The sequence below is a fragment of the Anser cygnoides genome, chromosome 3 (genome assembly GCF_040182565.1).
Source record: "Anser cygnoides isolate HZ-2024a breed goose chromosome 3, Taihu_goose_T2T_genome, whole genome shotgun sequence".
Classification (NCBI taxonomy): domain Eukaryota; kingdom Metazoa; phylum Chordata; class Aves; order Anseriformes; family Anatidae; genus Anser; species Anser cygnoides.
Genome location: NC_089875.1, coordinates 82,139,720 through 82,160,614, shown reverse-complemented (window position 1 = coordinate 82,160,614; position 20,895 = coordinate 82,139,720). Strand labels below are relative to the sequence as shown.

The following is a 20,895-nucleotide window of genomic DNA, read 5'->3' as shown; positions in this document are numbered from 1 at the left end:
CTGCTCTGACCTCATCCATCAGGCTGGTCATTTCATCAGGTTGGTCTATCATGACTTCACCTTGGTGAATCCATGCTGACTACTCATTGATATCCTTCTCCTTCATGTGCCTGGAAATAGTTTCCAAAATAGCTGTTCCATCACCTTCCCAGGTATCAGGGTGAAGCTGACCAGCCTGAAGTTCCCTGGGTCCTCCTTCTTGCCCTGATTGATGATAGGAGTGACATTTGCTTTCTTCTAGTCTTTGGGCACTTCTCCCAGTTGTCACAATTAAGTGAAGATTACAGAGAGTGACCTCACAATCACATCTGCTATCTCCCTCAGCACTCATGGGTACATCCAGTCAGGGACTGCATAATTCAGTCAGCTTTCCCCAGGCAATAGGTGACCTGATCTTATGCAGCCAGCTCCATGTTTACATTCCAGAAAAAGGTAAAAGAAGTCAGCTTGCATAAGAAATTGTATCACATCAGATTTACAATTCTTATATTGCATACAGTTCTGTTCATTCTTACAAAATCTTACATTAAATTTTGATACTCTCTCTGCTTAGAATCTAAATCTCATATTAACTACATTTTAACCATTTATATACCTGTATTACTGTAAAGACTATAAATTGTATCCCAGGATAAATATCATACTGCTCAGCCTAATAACTGTTTGCCAAATTTGACATTTATCACCATGTACTTACATGACAGTGATGAGAGGAGAGGAGAGGAGAGAGAGAGGAGAGGAGAGGAGAGGAGAGGAGAGGAGAGGAGAGGAGAGGAGAGGAGAGGAGAGGAGAGGAGAGGAGAGGAGAGGAGAGGAGAGGAGAGGAGAGGAGAGGAGAGGAGAGGAGAGGAGAGGAGAGGAGAGGAGAGGAGAGGAGAGGAGAGGAGAGGAGAGGAGAGGAGAGGAGAGGAGAGGAGGAGAGGAGAGGAGGAGTCCTCAGTGTTTAGTGTATCAAAGATGGAGAAAATGCTGAGTTCAGAAACATTGCATCTTCTCTCTGACATTGGATGGGTATACTTCAAAGGGTTCTGAGGTATGATTTAATTTGTGTGCACAGCACACAAGATTCAGATATTTATTTGCATAATTTGGAGCCATAAAACATGATTAAAGATCTCACATAAAAAAACTACATCTTATACATTTTTTTTTACCCTTCTGGTTTGACATTTGACATAACATGTGGGAGAAAGAGTAAATAAAACATTTCTGAAACTTGAAAGAGATTTTGCCTGGGATGAAGTCAGAACGGGAAGGTCAGGTCAATTTTTATTGAATCAGTCCAGCTTCCCACCCTTTTCTGAGATACAGTTTCTGAAGCTGCTGCCTTTTAGGCTGGCTCATTTTAGCAGTTAGCAGATGAGAGGGAGCTGACAGAGCACCAAATATTTTCATTCTGTAGGTTAGAAAGTTGGTAGAGTCACAGACCAAACTCAGCCAGAGGGAGTTTATGCCTGCTAAGTGAACTGAAAATTAGTATTGACCCTGAAAAAAAGCTCCTCTGTAGTTGCGGAATTTGTTTATCTGCACTTTGACACATCTTGGATAATGAAAGCCTTTAAAGCACAATAGGCCAATTACAGACCTGGTGTGAATGGGCACAATGCCACTGAAACCAGACAAGCTGCGCCCACTCACACCAGGTTTGAATTTGGCACATTGCCTTTGTCAATGGCAAAACAATGTTTTCAACAAATTTCCTGGCAGAAGCTATGCTGCATGGAAAATGCATTCACTTAATATGTTTATTTGCATTACAGCTCTGAGCTTCAGCAGAGCTTATTATTCATTATGCAAGTTCATTCCCTTCCCAGGCAGCTTTCTGAAATGCACATCAGAAAGTATAGTTAGAGTCTTTTAGAACTGAAGAGACATTCTTCTGTTTGTTTTTATTAGAGATAATACAGATCTTGTTATCTCCCTCTACTTTTCCCCCCACAAAGAAACAACTTGAATGCTGGGCCAAACCCTTCAAAAAATGAGAGTTCAGGAGTAGATAAAAATAAGGTCTTATTCAAAGACCTACTTGGTTTTCAGTAGCATGGACTGCTCTCCGGCTCTTCTGCTGATGCATTCTTTGATTCTTAAACAATCTCAAAGAAAGTAATAGGAGCTCGGATTTTAATTGGGCAGCGAACTAAATATGGATTTAGGAGACTGACTTCAGGCTTCTATTTTCAAGAATCGTCCCAGATTTTCAGAAAGAATGATCATTCAACTTAAATTCTTAAACTTACTTAAAAGTAAGAAAAATTCCTGTGGGAGGTAGAGGATGATGTATTTCTATGGGGAGAAAATGTAATTTCTTCTGCTACCCTATATGAAATTTTATTTATTTGGTACCATTCACTATTTAGTGATTTTCTACCTGCAGTTTTAAGGATTATGACCCTCTGAGCAGGCAGTAAGCCATGCCTTTTATTGGGAAGTATCTTAGAATCATAGAATCTTAGAATCATGGCTTGTGTTGGGAGGGACCTTAAGCATTATCTAGTTCCAAACCTCCTTGACATGGGCAGGAACACCTCCCACTAGATCAGGTTGCACAAAGCCCAATCCAACCTGGCCTTAAACACTTCCAGGGATGGGGCATCCACAACATCTCCAGGAAATCTGTGCTAGTACCTCATCACCCTCATAGTAAAGAATTTCCTCATAATATCTAATCTAAATCTACCCTCTTTTAGCTTTAAACTATCACCCCTTGTCTTATCCTTACACTCCGTGACAAAGAGTCCCTCTCCAGATTTCCTGTAGGCCCTGTTTAGGTATTGGAAGGCTGCTATTAGGATGAAGGTCTGTTAGCAGGAAGTACACGCATACATATATAGATACACTGTATGTCTGCCTGCTGTCTTTAAACACCCAGGTCTATCCAGTAGCTGGCCCTGGATCCCTCGTCTTCCCAGCTGCTGGCACCAGGATGCATGAACCCCCAAATACCATAGATCTACTTCATTTACTGTTGCTTAAACCTACACACGTATGCATGGACACATGCACTATGGATCCCCCCCAGTAGCGGGCCTTATACTCCCATTCTAACCAGTAGATGGTGATGGGTTTCCTTGGTATCCCTGCTGCCTCATGCACAAACACACACATGCAAATGAGTCTTTCTGGTAGATGGTCCAGACTTATAACCTTGCCACTAGCCAATTCCCAGACCTTACCTCCTGCCCATATGCTGAATTAGACCTCCTGGTTTCGACAGTAGCCAGCACTCTGTCTTTATGGTCTCTCTGACAGACTTATGGTTACTTCAATATCTGACTCCCAAACTTCTGTCCTATTCATGAGCTAGTCTAGCTTCATCTTTGCTAGTGGTGACAGACTGACACACACGCTCATGCAATGTGCACACACTGTAGTCTCTTAAGTTGCTGGCACCCTGGGTACACAGTGCTTATGACCCATGGCCTCCACTCCAATTGCTGGCACTTAGACCTCTATACACATACACGCACACACAGTAGAGTCTCCTTGTCCAGGAAAATAATTAGAAATGTAGAAGACAGTACAGACTGTACAGATCAGATGCAGGACATGACTAGATATGCACACTTGCCAGCAGCCTGTTTATATGCTTGTCTCGTCCCTTTTATCACCTTATCCTTCAGTTATACAGGAGTCCCATACCACTGTGGCAGTATCCACCCTCAGACTGTAAGGTGGCCTGGAGAGCCTACCTCACTGTCTGATGGTGATGGGTCTTGTTCCTGGGCCATGGGGCTGACACCCTCCTGGAATGCTTGGTGAGAGGATGCGTCAGAGGCTCATTCCTCTCATTGTGTTATTGGGGTTCCACCACTTTCTGTTGTGCCTTTGAGCTCCTTTGTGTGTGTAGATGAGCCTTTAGTAGTCTAACCTAATGTTTTCAACACATAGATATCTGTACCTAGAGTCGAGAAATAAGTGGGGTCCTGAAAGAAAACAGAAAGGGTGGAGGGGTGAGTGAACTGGGAACAGAAAAAGAAGCCAGTTTCAACTCCAGTAATAAGAAAAAACAGCTGAGACCTACCCATTATCCAGTGGCTTGGGAAGAATATCAAACTGTCATCTGCTTGCTTACTTTCTTCTTCTTCTTCTTCTTCTTCTTCTTCTTCTTCTTTCTTCTTCTTCTTCTTCTTCTTCTTCTTCTTCTTCTTCTTCTTCTTCTTCTTCTTCTTCTTCTTCTTCTTCTTCTTCTTCTTCTTCTTCTTCTTTCTTCTTCTTCTTCTTCTTCTTCTTCTTCTTCTTCTTCTTCTTCTTCTTCTTCTTCTTCTTCTTCTTCTTCTTCTTCTCTTCTTTTCTTCTTTTCTTCTTCTTCTTTTCTTCTTTTCTTCTTTTCTTCTTCTTCTTCTGTTAATACATAGTGCAGTTTGAAAAATGAGGCATAATACAATACAGAGAGAACAAGGTTCAAAGACCAAGTGAACTGAAGTAGAGAGGATGGATGAGACAGAAGCATTATAAAGGAAGACAATAAACTGATGAGTCTGCCCCTGAGGTTTGGGTAACTGAAGGTGATCTTCAACATTCCTTCCCACTGAAGACATATGGTGGCAACATTTGCTGTGATACTGTCTGTGAAGCATGCAATGAGCTTTATGTCCGCTAAAATATATGCTATCACTTAAAGTTTTGTAGAAATATGCATTGTTTATAGTTCTATCTGAATAAATACAGGAACAAACATTCCTTTTTACAGTTTCAGAATGTGGTTAGTTTTACAGCACAAAATATTTTTCTAAGCCCTGTCTTGGGCAGTTATTGAGGTCATGAATTTTGTTTCCCAAAGCTGCATGTGCAAATTATTTAACTCATGTTGTTTCATATCCATCATATTCACCAAAGGTCCAGAACTGCAAATGTAAGCTTCAAGTTATACTTTACCTGTTTTTACAAGTGACCATTTTAGCACACAATGATAAATAACAACTGTCATCACAGAACTCAGAGGAAAAGGCTTTAAAATGTTTCTTAATATTTCTGTAGGAAGAAACCAATGATTATGTGAACTCAAAATACAGTAGTAGCATCTTGGTACTTTTGTGTGTGTGTGTAAACACTATGAGAGTTTATGTGGGTGCTTATCTATCTATAGAACTATAAATAGTTCAAAAATAATTTAACATTCTTGGTATATATGTGTCCATTTGTTCTGTGGTGAACTTGCTGGTAGACATGATATTTGTAAAGTTGGCAGTGTGCATATTTATGACTGAGATTTTTCTTTTCTACTTAAAGAAAACATGCACAGTCAGTAAAAAGCTGTGTATAATCAAATTGAAAGAATTAACGTATTCCATTCCTAAATGAAATACTTTCTTCTAGACCTAAAGCTTAGGATTTTAGTTTTCCATTGCCTTGTAGGGCTTTTGGTCTCAGACTCTGAACTGTCTATCTTGTTTGAATTGACATCAATGGGACTTTTATTTTTTAAAGCATAAATGAGGGAAGGATCATTTAAGAAAACTGAGTAACATTAATTGGATCTGACATGAGACATTATAAATCTCCAAATGCTCCAGGTTCTATCAAGAATGAACAAAGTCTTTTTCTTGTAAGGATGAGACAATAAAAATAATAGGGTGTTTATTATAAACTATGTTTCATCAACACATTTCCTGATTAATTCAATGTTTTTTTTTCTTTTTTTTTCCCACTGTATTGTTGCAGATTCCTCTAACATTTTACCAGCTATGTTCTTAATGAATATTTTAATAAGTAGAGTAGATAATAAATGTTTTGTGTAGTAGTTTCATTCCAGTTCTTCCACAGCCTAGAACAGTAACTTAAAGATAGCCCTTCTGATATGATATGGAGTTGAGAACAGCCATTAACAGCAACAGACATGGACTTGGAGTCACTATGGTATTGTGGCTTCAGCCTTCCTAATTCAATTCCCATGTCATGAAACTTCATTTGGAGGTATGGATCCTTGACGTATTCAGCTTTACTGTGACTCTTTCCAAAGTTTTCATTTCACTATTCATAACTTGCCTGTAATAAGGAACCACCTCTAATGGATATTGCCCATTCCTATTGTACTGGAATCATTAGCACATGTGTTTGGCCATGAGCTTATGTTCCGTTGAGATACTTCCTGTCAAATACCCATATTCTCCTCAGTTTATATTATGTTGAGTCAAATATATTAGCACATATATATTAACAGCATATCTTCTCTTTCTGATCTGAAATTATTAAATGATTACTCTAGGATCAAGCTATTTGCTCACATCTTTGAGAAAAGTAGGAATTTTGCAGTTTAATGATTTGTCGAAGATCACATTAGTTTCCTCTTCTACATTAATACCTTTAGTTGCACCAGAATTGTGATGCTCAGCCCAAGATGGGGGACAAAAGGTGACACTTGAATGCACTATCTACTGACTGAAAAAATGGACTGGATGAATTTAAAGCCACTTTCATTAGAAACCTTTTTACCCTTTCTTTTCTATCCAGTGATTCATTACAGAGCTCACTACAGATTTTTTTTTTTTTTCTGTTGGGAATTGACCTGTTGTTTAGAGGAAACTATAGAGAGGAATAGAATTATAATCCATTGTAACACAGACTTTGGGTCTGCCAGTTTCTGATTTGCCTGAGATGTGATCACAGTTGGAAAAAGGATACCACTGCTACTTGAATGGATTACATAGCCTTGCTTTACTGTGCTTTAAAGTTTAGGTCAGTGGTATGCAAGGATGCAGACAGATACTCTGATGTGAAATATTTAAACGGAAAGAGAAAATGTATAAATAATTAAACTATCTGCATTAGTTTTTAACTCCTAATCATGAACTGAAAATTAAACTGTTTGTCTTGCTGGAGAGAGGAATGTGCAGTATGCTCCAAAGATAGTTTGCAATAAACAAATGATTGTAATAAAGACAAACAATAGTTTGTTTTCTTTACTATTTTACATCTTTTCTTATATTTAAAATATTATGAAGCATCCATCATGCTATGCCCAGATTCTGATGTTTGAATGAACAACAGATCAGAAAATACATTTATAGAAATATATGAGATAGTATTTATACATTTGTATCCTTTTTATGTTAACTACACCAATTTAAAAAAATGGCAATACACCAACATGAAAATTGGGCTTGTAAAAACACTTAGGCACGAATGTAATGATGTTCATACTACAAGTTCTACCAATGAAGTTATCTCCCCTGTAACGTAAAGTACTAAAATTGACTGATGTTAAAACTGTGAAGAAATAGATGCTGTGTGACACAGGAAGAGATGGAAAGAGATGAAGGGAAAAAAAGACAACTCAGCCTCAGAATATGCACCAAACACGAGTTCTGTACTTTTCAAACTTGTAGAATCCCCACCCCTCTCCCACCACATTTTTTTTTTCCTTTTATCTTTGAAATGTGATTTGCAAACCCTACTGGCTTTATGGGGGAAGGTTTTGGTAACAGGGGGGCTGCAGGGGTGGCCTCTGTGAGAAAATCCCAGAAGCTGCCCCATATCAGATAAGAGCCAGCTCCAGATGGCTCCAAAAGGCACCTGCTGCTGGCCATAGTCAATCCAGTGAGCAATGCTGGGTGGGCCTCTGGGAGAGCAGATTGAATGAAGGGAAAAAAACTACTTTGTGACAGCATCTGGGAGAGAGGAGTGAGCAAACGGGAGAGAACCAGCCCTGCAGACCCCTCGGTCAGTGCAGAAGGAGGGCAGGAGGTGCTCCGGGCAAGGAGCAGCAGTTCCCCTGCGGCCTGTGGAAAGGCCCCTGGTGGAGCAGGCTGTCCCCCTGCAGCCCATGGGTCCCACACGGAGCAGATCTCCACGCTGCAGCCCGTGGAGGAGCCCCCGGTGGAGCAGGTGGATGTGGCCTGGAGGAGGCTGCGGCCCATGGAGAGCCCCCGCAGGAGCAGGCCCCGGGCCGGAGCTGCAGCCCGTGGAGAGGAGCCCACGCAGGAGCAGGGGGTCTGGGGGGAGCTGCCGCCCGTGGGGGACCCGTGCTGGAGCAGTTTGCTCCTGGGGGATGGACCCCGTGGTACGGAGCCATGTGGGAACAGCTCTTGAAGCTCCCACAGGATCAGTTTGGGAGGGACCCCACGTGGAGCAGGGGCAGAGAGTAACCATGAGGGAGCTGCAGAGACAAGTGTTTAGTGACTGACTGTAACCCCCAATCCCTGTTCCCCTGCGCCGCTCAGAGGGAGGAGGGAGATAGAGGGGAATAGATGTGGGGAAGGTGTTTTTAGTTGGCTTTTCACTTCTCACTGCTCTAGTATGCTAGTGATAGGCAATAAATATTAATTTTCCTATGCTGAGTCTTTTTTGCTTGTGACAACAATTGTTGAGTGATCTCCCTGTCCTTATCTCGACCATTGAGCCCTTTTCATCATATTTTCTCCTTCTTTCGCTTTGTGGAGGGGAGAGAAAGCAGCTGTGGTGAAGTTCAGCTGCCCAGCCAGGTAAAACCACCACACAAACATCTATCAGCTGGGTACTAGTTCTTACCATATTTTTTATCATTGTTCTTTTGGGAGGAATTCTGGATGCTGCAAAACAATATTCATTTGGCTGCTTAGTTTTCAATTAAATAGTGCAATATCAACTGCAGTAACACAGTCAGGGGGATGGTCCAGATGAACCAGTGCTGTTTTGATAATTTTTTTTTCTTTGAATATAGCAAAAAGCCAGATGCTGTGAATAAATGTTCTCTTTTTATGGACAGTTAAATCAGCACTTGTACTTCTGTTAAAAATTACTGTAAAGGAAATTGTAGATATGGGGGACTTAGTCTAGAAAATATTCTGTTAAAATGTAACCCATATATATAAAAGGCATGTTTAGTTTAACACTTTTACAAAAGTGAAAACAAGTTAATATATTTTATAAACAACTCAGAAGGAAGAGTACCAGGAATTAAAAAAAAAAAAAAGTGCTTGGGAAACAATGAATTATCTGCTATTATCAATCTATCAGGCTTAAATTATGATTCTCTATGGACTTATTAGTCATATGAAGACCTCAACAATCTCAAATAAATCTTCCAGTCATAAATTCCCAGAAATGTTGAATTTACACTGTAACAGTTCCTCTTACATGAAATGACACTTCTTTTAATTCTAGCTAGATCATAGAATCATAGAATCATAAAATCATAGAATCATAGAATCATAGAATGGCTCAGGTTGGAAGGGACCTTAAAAATCATCCAACTACAACCCTCCTGCTATACTGGGTTTCCCAGTATGTTTTGCAAAGGTAGTTCCTTGACCAGCATGCTGGCACTGTCTCTGGGAGTTGTCATCTCTACTGACAGCTGCAGATGAAATGTTCCTCCTGCCAAAGTTGAACCCACACTTGCACCATTCTTGAGTTAGAATTGTACATACAGGATTTCATTTAGGGCCTAGCTGTATTTATTACATAGACTTACAAGAAACTGCAGCTGTCACAAGAATGGGTGTCTATGCCAACAGTAGGAGATAATTTAATGTACTTATGAGAATTCTGGAACTTGTCTCTTCTATACTTCTCTCTAGACAAAAGGAATTTACTCATTTTACTGTCCCTTCATCCTGGGTGCATTAATTTTTGAAAGACATTTCAATCACCCACAAATGAATACAGAAACCTATGCATTAGTTAGCTCCCTCGTATTGTAAATAAATCATCAGTACACAAAGGGCTCACATGTGAGCTGTACTAACTTATATGGACTACTAAAGAATCTGTGATGAGTGTAAAACAACCTTAGTATCTCTGTCTCCAAGACAAAATTATTTCATAGTGACTGTATTTGTTTTCTATGTACTATACTTCTGATCAAAAAATCTATAACCAAACCTTGGTCAGTTCTTGCCTTGTGTCACCTGAACTTCATATCCCTTAGTAAAATATTATTTATAAATCTTATGATCTGAGTCTTATTTTCTCTCATGTTGTAAAGAGGGTGATGAGGATGGTTCGCAGGCAAGCCCAGCAGTGCAACACATTGGATCATTCTTTACACGCCAGAATGGGAAGGATACTGTAATTGTGAAACAGCCCTCAGTGGAGGTTTTGCTGGCTACTCCAAACTCACAAAAATGTGCAGATGGCAATTTAAGCCTAAGGAAGAAGTTGGGATTATGAAAAGTTATAAAGTCCTTTTCCAGCTAATGAACTATTTTTTTTTTCTGTTTTCCGACTTATGACATCTAGTTTTTTTAGTCTTTGTTTTCTAAGACATTATTTTCTTGAAAATCTGTTGTATCATACATGCACATACTACTCACTGTCCTCGTTCCAGTTAGGACAGAGTTAATTTTCCCTCATAGTAGCTGGTAGGGTGCTATGTTTTGGATTAGGATGAGAAGAGCGCTGATAACATGCTGATGTTTTAATTGTTGCAGAGCAGTGTTTACACCAGGCCAAGGACTTTTCGGCTTCTCGCTCTGTCCTGCCAGCGAGCAGGCTGGGGGTGCAGCAGGAGCTGGGAGGGGACAGACCCAGGACAGCTGGCCCAAACTGGCCAAAGGGGTATTCCATACCATCTGACGTCATGCTAAACAATACATAGGGGTGGCTGGCCGGGGTGGGGGGCCGGCTGCTCGGGGATAGGCTGGGCATCGGTCAGCGGGTGGTGAGCAATTGCATTGTGCATCACTTGTTTTCTTACACATTATTATTATTAATACTATTATCATTATCACTATTATTATTATTATTGTTATCATTATATTCCTGTCTTAATAAACTGTCTTTATCTCAACTCACCGGCTTCACTTTCCCATTTCTCTCCCCCATCCCAGAGAGGGAGGGGGGAGGGTGAGCGAACGGCTGTGTGGTGTTTAGCTGCCAGCCGGGTTAAACCACAACACTCACACACATAACATACAACCCCCCCCCCCCCCCCCCCCCCCCCCCCAATTTAGTTCAAAATTTTCTCTTGTGATCCTTGTTAACAAACACTTGAGCAACTGTGTATTAGAAACTGGCTTCAGACTGTAAATATTTTTTCTTTCATGACTTTCATATTGCCCACAAAGTATGTTAAACTTTATTTTATGATCCACTGGATGTGTTATTCTGAATCTAAATATACATTCCTGATTTAGTCTTCATACTTTTCTTTAAATATATTAGATTTCAGTATACTTTGTGAATCAGGAAGATATTGCTTGTTTCTTTTCAAACAAGCAGTACCATTTAACATTGCTAGGAATTATAAACTTACTGTCTATGTTTTAAATAACATAGTAGAGTAGAGATGCTTGTCTACTTCTGAAATCCTATAATTTATAGAACACACTGACACCAGAGTTATACTAACTTAGATCTTGGCTGTACATTTTTTTTCAGGTTGTGAAAGACAGTTAATCTTGAAATTGTAATATCAAGTTGAACCAAAATTTAGTAGACTAATCAAAAAGTCATTATGTCAGATGACTTATCCTTATGTCTTTGCATTCTCTTGTTTCAGAAGAAAAGTTTGATCCCATGACTCTATCAAAGAGTGTCAACTGTCTAAATGTTTGATTTTCATGAACTAGATACACATTCTTTTCCCCAATAATCTGGATTTTTTTTGGCAAGATTTTCACAGGTCAAAAGTTCTAGGTGTCTAGAACAAGTAGGAGGAATCCAGCAGCACAGGTTTATCCTGTTTTTACAATGCAAATTTAAAATATTCAGGTTATGAATGTGCTATATTGAAAGCTGTAGGGACTGGATTTCTACTTCCTCTTCACAGAATACATTTGGTGAAGGTACCCTCAAAAGGATTTTTTCCTGGACCCAAACATTCTATTTGTAGGGATAAGAAAATAGAAATTTAAAAGTATAGTTTCTACGAAGTTTCTTACATTACATGATCAACAGCAATGCAACTTATTTACAGTTATGCTAATAAGTTTTGTGATAAATATGAATGTCACATCGGACATAGACCATGACTGACTCATTTGTCACCATATAGGTTATACTACTATGTCTCTACCAGCCTCAAAAAGCTTAATGTGAATACCAAGGCAACTTCTCCACAGATTACAACCTATAAGAAACCATTTTTAAAACACATGTTGCCAGAAACTGAGGGTTTTACAAATTGGAGTATATTCAGCTCAAATTATTCCAATCAGTGAAGCATTTTTCTTGTACACTCTCAGGCTTCTACTGTAATTACAGTCCACATTGCATTTCTAGTGTTTTTTGCATGCCTATAAAACCAGAGCCTTTCAATACTATCTACTAGTAATTTCATAAACGTTCATCATAGCTTTCTTTACTATTGGCTGTCCTCAAGTCTTCTGCCGTTCAATGTGCCTGCTTAGATAGCTCAGCAACACTGAAGTTTATTGACATTTCTTTTTGCTCTTCTGCAGCCATGCTCTGTAACATTTACTCTGTCAATTACTTTCATCTTGATATTCATAGTTCTATCTCTTTGTGACTTTAATCGCATTTTACTAAATTAAAGAGACATTATAAAGTTGTTATCATTTGATTTTATAGCTTTAATTTCACTTTTCTTTAATCTTTGGAGAACACCAGACTATCAATTAGCATAAGAAACTGGTCACTGTGGAATTTAGTAACAATTCTGGATATTCTGTGAAGTGAATCAACACATTTTATGTTAGTAGTATGACAACAGTATGTCCAATAAGCAAGAAAGTGTCTAAAATCTTACTCAGTGTTTCTACAATATTTCTGTACATGAATTAAAGGATTTATTTATTTATTTATTTATTTATGAACAATGGTCTTCTTTTGAAAGTTTTATCCACTCAGAAGTTGTAAAAAATTCAGTAGATCTTAATTCTTTATATATTTTCTTCATGTTAGAAGGTGTAGTCACTGTTAATAGCAGGCTGAATAAAATCAGTTGATATTGTAGCACTATCTTAGAGAGCTCATTTCAAAATAATGACCTCTAAACTAACATTGGGTCATAGTATTTGCTTTACTTTAGTGGGCAATACTTAATAGCCTATTCCTTTCTGATACCCTGGAGAGAGTAATAACCTTTGTGCTTTTCCTGTAGTTGAGTTGAGCTTTTGTGTTTATTCTCCTAAATTATCTGTTTTTTTGAAGGGAGGCCAATTCTACTGGTGCTTATTATCCATGCCCTGAGAACACAGAGGAAAATTAGAAAGCAACCTATTTCTTCTGTTTTGGTCTGTCTGCTTAGACAATGCTGAGGTCAGCCACAGTAAGTGACAGGATTCTAAGCATCTACTTTTTGATTTCTTAACCAAATGATGTTTGTAGTGGATTTAGACTCCAGGTTTATACGAAAGCCAAGAGGTTATAAAGTTATAAGTAGTCCAATTGTAGTATACCAAATATTCTGTTGCATTCTGTGCTTTTTACTTAAAATGCAGAGGCTTATCAGGCCACAAAATATATGTTTCAAAATCTAGGAATAGCAGACAACTCTAAGAGATGCCAATAGTTATTCATGCAATCTTTTAAATAACAGAGAGTCATTGTGGTTGGATACAGGAATTGTGAACAAGTCACTGCAATTACCCAAAGATTTCTGAAGCAGTTAAAGGAGAAGTGGGAAGGAATCATATAAAGAAAAGAAGTGAAAAAAGCAGACCAAGAAGAAAGAGCAGTCAATCTACACATTCACCAAACCAGTGGCAGTCCAGCTGTTTTCCCTATAAAGAATAAAAGTTCGTTGTTACGAGGGTATAAGCTTTTCTGAGTCACTGTAAAAGATTTCTCTCTGTATCGTACCACAAAACCTTCTAAAAAAGTTTTGAAGGAACATATGCATACAATAAAAGGTGTTTTTTTTGTTTGTTTGTTTGTTTGCTTTTTTTGAGTATTCTTTATAATTTGGGTGTATTTAAAAGTGGCCTGCCTAAATGCCTCCTTTTCTTCTGCTCATGGTCACCTTCTGTCTACAACAGAATTCTGCTGGAAGAGAAAAACCTTGGTGAGCTGAGTTCCTCTGCTGTTGGTCCTGCCAATCCATTTCCATGGTCATTCTGGATGAGTCATTGCCAAGGACTGGTGAAATTGGCCAGTGATACTTGCTGCAGACTTGGCAGCTCCATGCTTCCCTATCAGGTTCACCCTAGACAGAAAACAACATAGGGCTGCCAAACAGAATGGAGTCTATTTCACATGTGAGAAGTTGGGGAGAGAGATGTGAGTGAGAGCTCCTCTTCTGAAATATTTCAGTTAAACCATGTCAGTTGTTTCCCCTCCTCTGTTAACACCAAAGCTGATCTTAAACATGCTGCATTCCAGACATCATGTGCTTTCTATTTGTATTCATTGCAGATGTACACTAAAACTACTGCAAATAATTTAGGTAATTGGCAAACCACAGGGGCATTTACCCTGTTCACTGGCCTATTTTAGGCTGGTTCATCATCACCATTGTAATTGATGACAGATCTCTAGTTTTCCACTTGCCAGGCTGTAAGACAAGGAATACTAATAAAGTATTCTGGCAGTGTGAATGTTGTAGTCGTTCCCAGCCTTTTGCAAACAAAGAGCTGCTCCCGCCCCATCCCTGCTGCTAATGCACAAGTGATGTGGTGGGGAACTTTTTCAATAAAAGAATACTCTCTTTTCTCCATCCTCTCAGCCCATGCAATTACCTAATTCTAATGCGATTAGGGCTTTTTTAATACAATACTGTACGCTGTGACATTTTGTTAATACAAAGTAATGCCATAAAAGTATATGACATTCTTATTGCAATAAATCTTTTCTCCCTTAAATAAAGAACACTTCACAAACTGAAATCTGTTTTATTTACTGTTTTTTTCTTTTTTTCTTTCTTTCTTTCTTTTTTTTCCTGCTATTTCCTAGATACTCAGCATTTATAATTATGCTTATTAGTTGGAAAAAATTCTCATATGTGCTCCACTGTGATACTTTCTGCACAGACTCACCATAGAAGCCAATTCCTGCCCCCCAAAAAAGCTCTCTAGCTAACAGGAGCAGAGATAATAGAGAACACTATTGTTTCCACCGTACAGTGTGCAGAGGTACAGAACTCATGGAGCTGCAACAAACAAAGGACTCCTGGACCTATAAATTATTTTTCCTATATCTCCATTTTTCTGTCACCTTGTAGTGAAAATACTGTAGAATTTCTCTATACTGTGCATAAGTCACATGAAGAATTAAATTCCTGAAGGTAACAAACCCCCAAACCCCACCAAATCCAACCAACCAACCAAACAAACAAACAAAAACAAACAAACAAACCCCACAACACCAGTGCTTGCTGAACAGAACTAGTGCTAGTCAACACAAAACACTAAGCACAAGCGTATACAACACAAATGACTGCATGTCACCTGTCATGGCTTGGCTCACAGTTTTAGATAAGCTCAAAGTTATCTCCTCAGAGAAGGCAGTGGAAGTGGCTCATGCCAAATTTTTGTGTAGCATTGTTGAACTGCGAGGACCTCACTTGTGTCTCTGTTTTCTACTTCTGCTCCTCCTGGTGCTGATCACATTACCCCATTGTCTTTGAGCTGGAGTGCATTTGTCACTAGCCAGTAGAACAGTCAAAGGAAATGAAATGCTTAAAGTACTGAAGTCTTTTATAGAAAATAACTCTAATGACTAATCCAAGATCAAGTACTTAACCTAAGGCGTGCTTAATAATTGTGTATGCATTTCTCTTTAGTTGGTGTTTTATCCACCTTCTGTTCAAAGTAAAATCTCATCACCCATCTAAGGCCATAATTTCATACATGACTTAAGTCAGCATAAGATGTTCTGCTGTTGAAAGTGCTGCCTTCTGTTTGTTCTTTTTCTCTTTCCTTTTGACAGTGCAAGCATTTGAATGGCCACAATGTCCAAAAAAACCCAAAACACAAACACCAGAAAAACAGGGCCGTGATATGACAGTAATACATGAGACTCATAGAAAATTCACTCCAAACAAGGCATAATAATACAAACTGGATAAAGGTTTCTTCCAGAGGAGAATGGGAGCAAAACCTCAGGAGGGTATGTGACTTGGTCTATTCAGTAGTAGACCTGGTCTATCTGTCATCACAGTTGGAAGAATCTGTTGTTGTGCTTGAAAGAACACCATGTTTACCATTCCTTTCAATCTCTTGAAGATATCTAGAGATAGGGTATGAATTTGTGACAAGGTGCATAATGTATAATTGCAAGACACGAGAGACCTAGGCTTGACCACAGTTCTCAGATCTTTTCGGAAGCTCAAAATTAGAATTCTTTCTTCATGGTTAGTCAAAGTCAAAATGATTTCATCACAAGTTAGCTACAAATTCAGTAAAAGACACAGCAACTTTTGACTGACTTGTTTAAGACCATTAAAATAATTCCCAGCACTTTAGTCCTGTTAAGCATGAATGAAATTCCTGTTACCCAGCATCAGATACTTTACGCATAGAAGCTTAGTGTAAGAGAAGCTGCTCTAAGGAACCTGCTTTGGCAGTGGGGTTGGACCCGATGATCTCTCGAGGTCCCTTCCAACCCCTACAATTCTGTGATTCTTTGATTACTTCTAAAAACTAAAGTTATTTATTGAAGTTACTTTCACAGTCAATGGAAATGTAATTCCTTACGTCCTAAAAAAAGCTTCGTAATATAGAACAGTGGAAAACACCTCATAAAAGTTCTTATTTTGTCCCATGACTATACAGGGAATTAAAAGAGAGAGCTTCAAATAGTTCACCTGACATTAGGTGAGATGAAGTACGCTTTCAGTGTCCTCATTTTAGGTGCTTCCTTTTGGCTCATGCATTCAACTTTGCACATTAACAGCAAAGTGACATGTAGTATGCTGTGTTTCATGGAAGTAGCAATGTGTGCTCTATTAATTTTTGTTCTGTTTTGTCCTACAATAACAATTCAAACAAAATAGAGTAGAACATGAAGACAGTCTTTATACTGTCTTTGGATGAGTCTCTATACTGTTCCTTGGATAGGAAGCTATTCCTTGGTCTTGTTTTCCTTGTATTCCTTGGAGACTTGTGTTTGAAATGTCACCAACTTCTTTTCTTCTTGGATTCAGTATTGCTGAATGGCAATATTGGATGGCTAGGGAGGGAGTTTGAGTGAGTTAATTTTGGTATCACTTTCATCACACCATAATAAAGGTTAAGTTAGAGTTCAGTGACCAGTATAAGTTAAAACCACTATCCTGCTTGGGTTCCTGGGCAGAAACATACTTCTAGAACTTTTACAACAATATGCAAAAATATAAATAAAATAAAAATAAAAAGTAAAAATAAATAAAAACAAAAATAAGGTTTCTATGCCTGATGTTCCACAGTTCTAGATTTAGCACTGAGTTTAGTACTAAATTTCATCACTCTATTCCAAAGACCACCCAAGTAATAAAGAAATTCTCTGAAACATTCGTCCCTGAACCTGTCAGCGTTAATTGGTGTAGAAAAAAGAAAGGAGTAAGTGTTCACTGTACTTAACACTTCTCTAAATCAGGCCTGAAGGGAGAAATACACTATTGAAAGGGGAGAGCATAGAAGGGAGTGTTATTTTATTCATTGTAAATAAATGTCTGGAGCTTAAACATGTTGACAAGCTAAAGCTCTATTCTGAGAGGCATTGAGTGCCCTTGAATCCCTTTGAAGTTAGAGGTAGGTGAGGTTACTCAGTACTCTACAGAACTGAGCCCTGAGGATCACCTATAAGGAAAGCCACAAATTAGAATGATGCCTATGGGTTTTAAGCTGAACACTACTTCCACCCCATTCTTTCTCTCTCCTAAATCTATGTCTATCTAGATGTGTATGGTTAATTCATTTGAATGTATTACACACATACTAGAAGATTTACTGTGCAGTTCAGCATAGTGTCTTTCAGTTTAAATGTCTTTCAGTTTAAATGGCTCATTTCTTTGAGATGTGCTCTTGTGAGTGCCTTGGAGAGCAACGGAGGCAATGCTTGTGCAATCCAACTAGTTTGCTATGTACTTCAATCTTGCCACATAATCCTGAATTTCCCAGACCAATCTTGAAAATAAAAGAAGCTACTCCTGGAAATAAAGTGAAGATGGAATTTAATACCTGGGGAATTTAATGACATAAATATTTTAGAAAATATGAAGGATCTGCAAGGAAGTCCCAGATTATATTTTGTAGCAGTTCTTATACATCATGGTAAGGAAGTTCAGAACTGCTTTATCAGTTACATCAGATTCCTATTGTTTCTTGTGAATACATTGCAAATCCTAGACTTCTCTCTGCAGCCTGCTCCCTCATTGTAACCACCCTTGTTGTAATGTATATTCCTTAAATTGAATTGGCATTTCCCATGTCCATTGCTTCTTGTCCTTTTACTGTGCACAGCTGGAAAGAGTTTGGCTGTATCTTTCCTATATCCTCCCCTGAGATAATTGTAGAGTTAAATGGTCTACACAGTAGCAAGAGATTACGTTGTTTCACAGCAGCTGTGCAATCTTATTGGTGTAGAAATTTCATTTTAGTTACACTTCAAAATTGAGTAATCGTTTGCAAAAACCCTGAAGTGTATCAGTATTTGAGGAAAAAATGAAAAATCCTTCCAGGACCAGGATAATTGCCATATTTCCTGTCAGAAGGTGAGACTTCACACCTGCTCTGCTGAGCAGTGCAGGATGTTTCTGGGGCTCTTGGGCTTACACTAGATATTTCAGTTGTCCTTCGTCTTTTCTGAGGACTGGGTGGTGAATCTCTAAGTGCAAGCAGCTGTGGATACCACTATTGCATAAACAAATTACACATGTATATGCATGCATAAGCATGTTCACATATGTATTATACACATGCTGTATATTTGTAGTTTAATTTATAGTGGAGACAATAATCAGATCCTATACAGTTTAGTCACATATGCTGTTATGTTATATACTTAGTGAATGTTTATTTATTTATTTTTTAAGCAGTGACATTAATGACAGACTGCCTTTGATTTCAGTATTGATGAATACAGTGAGAAACAATTTTTCTTATGTGAACTCATCACAAAAAGCATCTAAAAGACTGGATAAAAGTACTCAAAATATTCCCACATTGCATGTGGAAATGATTGTCTACTGCTGATCTGAGGCTTGTGTACATTTTGTATTTAACCCCTTATCAACCTGTCAGAAGTCCAATAGTTCCTTTAGTATGGAAACTCAAGCCTCCTTTTATTGTCAGTAATTTCTCCATTTCCCACTGAAACCAAAATGAATAGAGAACACTGATATTACAGTGAAGTCTGTAATGGTCATACTGAGGAGAATAGCATAATATTTTTCAAAGAGATTTCAAAGATGAAATCATTTGAAATTTGAGCATTTCCACAGCTCACTACTGTATTTACTAAAAGTGACTGCTCTTGTTAGATTGATTTCCCATATGAATAATATAATGTGGAGTTTCAACAACAACAAACAATAAAAAAAAAAACTCTTCAATAAAGTTTAGACCAATAGGCACTGAAATTAATATCATAGAATCACAGAATCATAGAATCATTAAGGTTGGAAAAGACCTCCAAGATCGTGTGGTCCAATCATCTCCCTACCACCATTATCAGCCACTAAAACATGTCCCTAAGCACCAAGTCCAACCTTTCCTTGAACACCCCCAGGGACAGTGACTCCATCACCTCTCTGGGCAACCCATTTCAATGACTGACTGCCCTTTCTGAGAATAAATTTCTCCTAATTTCCAACCTGAACCTCCCCTGGTCCAACTTGTGTCTATTCCCTCTTGTCCTATCACTAGTTATCTGCAAGAAGAGGCTGACCCCCAGCTCCCGACAACCTCCTTTCAAGTACTTGTAGAGAGCAATAAGGTCTCCCCTGAGCCTCCTCTTCTCCACACTAAACAACCCCAGTTCCCTCAACTGGTCCTCATAGGACTTGCGTTCCAGGCCCTTCACCAACTTCATAGCCCTTCTCTGGACATGCTCCAGGGCCTTGATGTCCTTCTTGTACTGAGGGGCCCAAAACTGAACACAGTACTTGAGGTATGGCATCAACAGAACTGAGTACAGGGGGACAATCACCTCCCTGATCTTGCTGACTACACTATTCCTGTTACAACTCAGGATGCCATTGGCTTTCTTGGCCACCTGGGCACACTGCTGGCTCATGTTCAGGCAAGTGCCGACCAGCACCCCCAGATCCTTTTCCTCTGCACAGCTTTCCAGCCACTCTGCCCCAAGTGTTGCATGGGGTTGTTGTGGCCAAAGTGCAGGACCCAGCACTTAGCCATGTACAACCTCATCCCATTGGCCTCTGCCCATTGACCCATCCTGTCCAGGTCCCTCTGCAAGGCCTTCCTACACTCCGGCGGATTGACACTTCCCCCCAACTTGGTGTCATCTGCAAACTTACTGAGGGTGCACTCAATTCCCTCATCCAAATCATCAGTAAAGATATTAAAGAGGATGAGCCCCAACACTGACCCCTGGGAAGCACCACTCCTGACTGGTGGTCATCAGTGGGATTTCACTCCATTCACCACTACTCTCTGGGCCCGTCTGTCTAGCCAGTTATTAACCCAGCAAAGATCGTACCTGTCCAAGCTGTGGGCTTCCTGCTTCTCCAGAAGAATACTATGGGAGACCATGTGAAAGGCTTTGCTGAAGTCTAGGTAGACTACATCAGCAGCCTTTCCCTCATCCACCAGCAGCTCACCCAGTCATAGAAAGAGATGAGACTGGTCAGGCAGGACTTGCCTTTCATGAACCCATGCTGACTGGGCCTGATCCCCTGGCTGTCCCACATACGCTGCGTGATTGCATTCAAGATGACCTGTTCCATCACCTTTCCTGGCACCGAGGTCAGGCTGACAGGCCTGTAGTTCCCCAGGTCCTCTTTATGACCATTCTTATAGAAGATAGGGAAAGTCTTCTGTTTTCAGGAGAAATTAAGCTCATTTGTCTCTGAAGATAAAAGGCAGAGGAAATGCAAACAAGGAGTGTACAAGACATGTATGCTTATGCCACAGA

At 39.3% G+C, this 20,895-nt stretch overlaps 1 long non-coding RNA gene across 2 annotated transcripts; it reads left to right on the top strand.

The window, feature by feature from the left end:
* The first annotated feature begins 238 nt into the window (after positions 1–238).
* LOC106035343 (uncharacterized) lies at positions 239–13,641 on the top strand. Of its 2 annotated transcripts, none has more exons than XR_001206714.3 (3): positions 239–432; positions 13,033–13,150; positions 13,421–13,641. It is a non-coding gene; the product is annotated as an uncharacterized lncRNA (long non-coding RNA). The 2 variants fall into 2 exon arrangements; XR_001206715.3 differs by having other exon boundaries at positions 244–432; positions 13,444–13,641.
* The last annotated feature ends 7,254 nt before the right edge of the window (positions 13,642–20,895 follow it).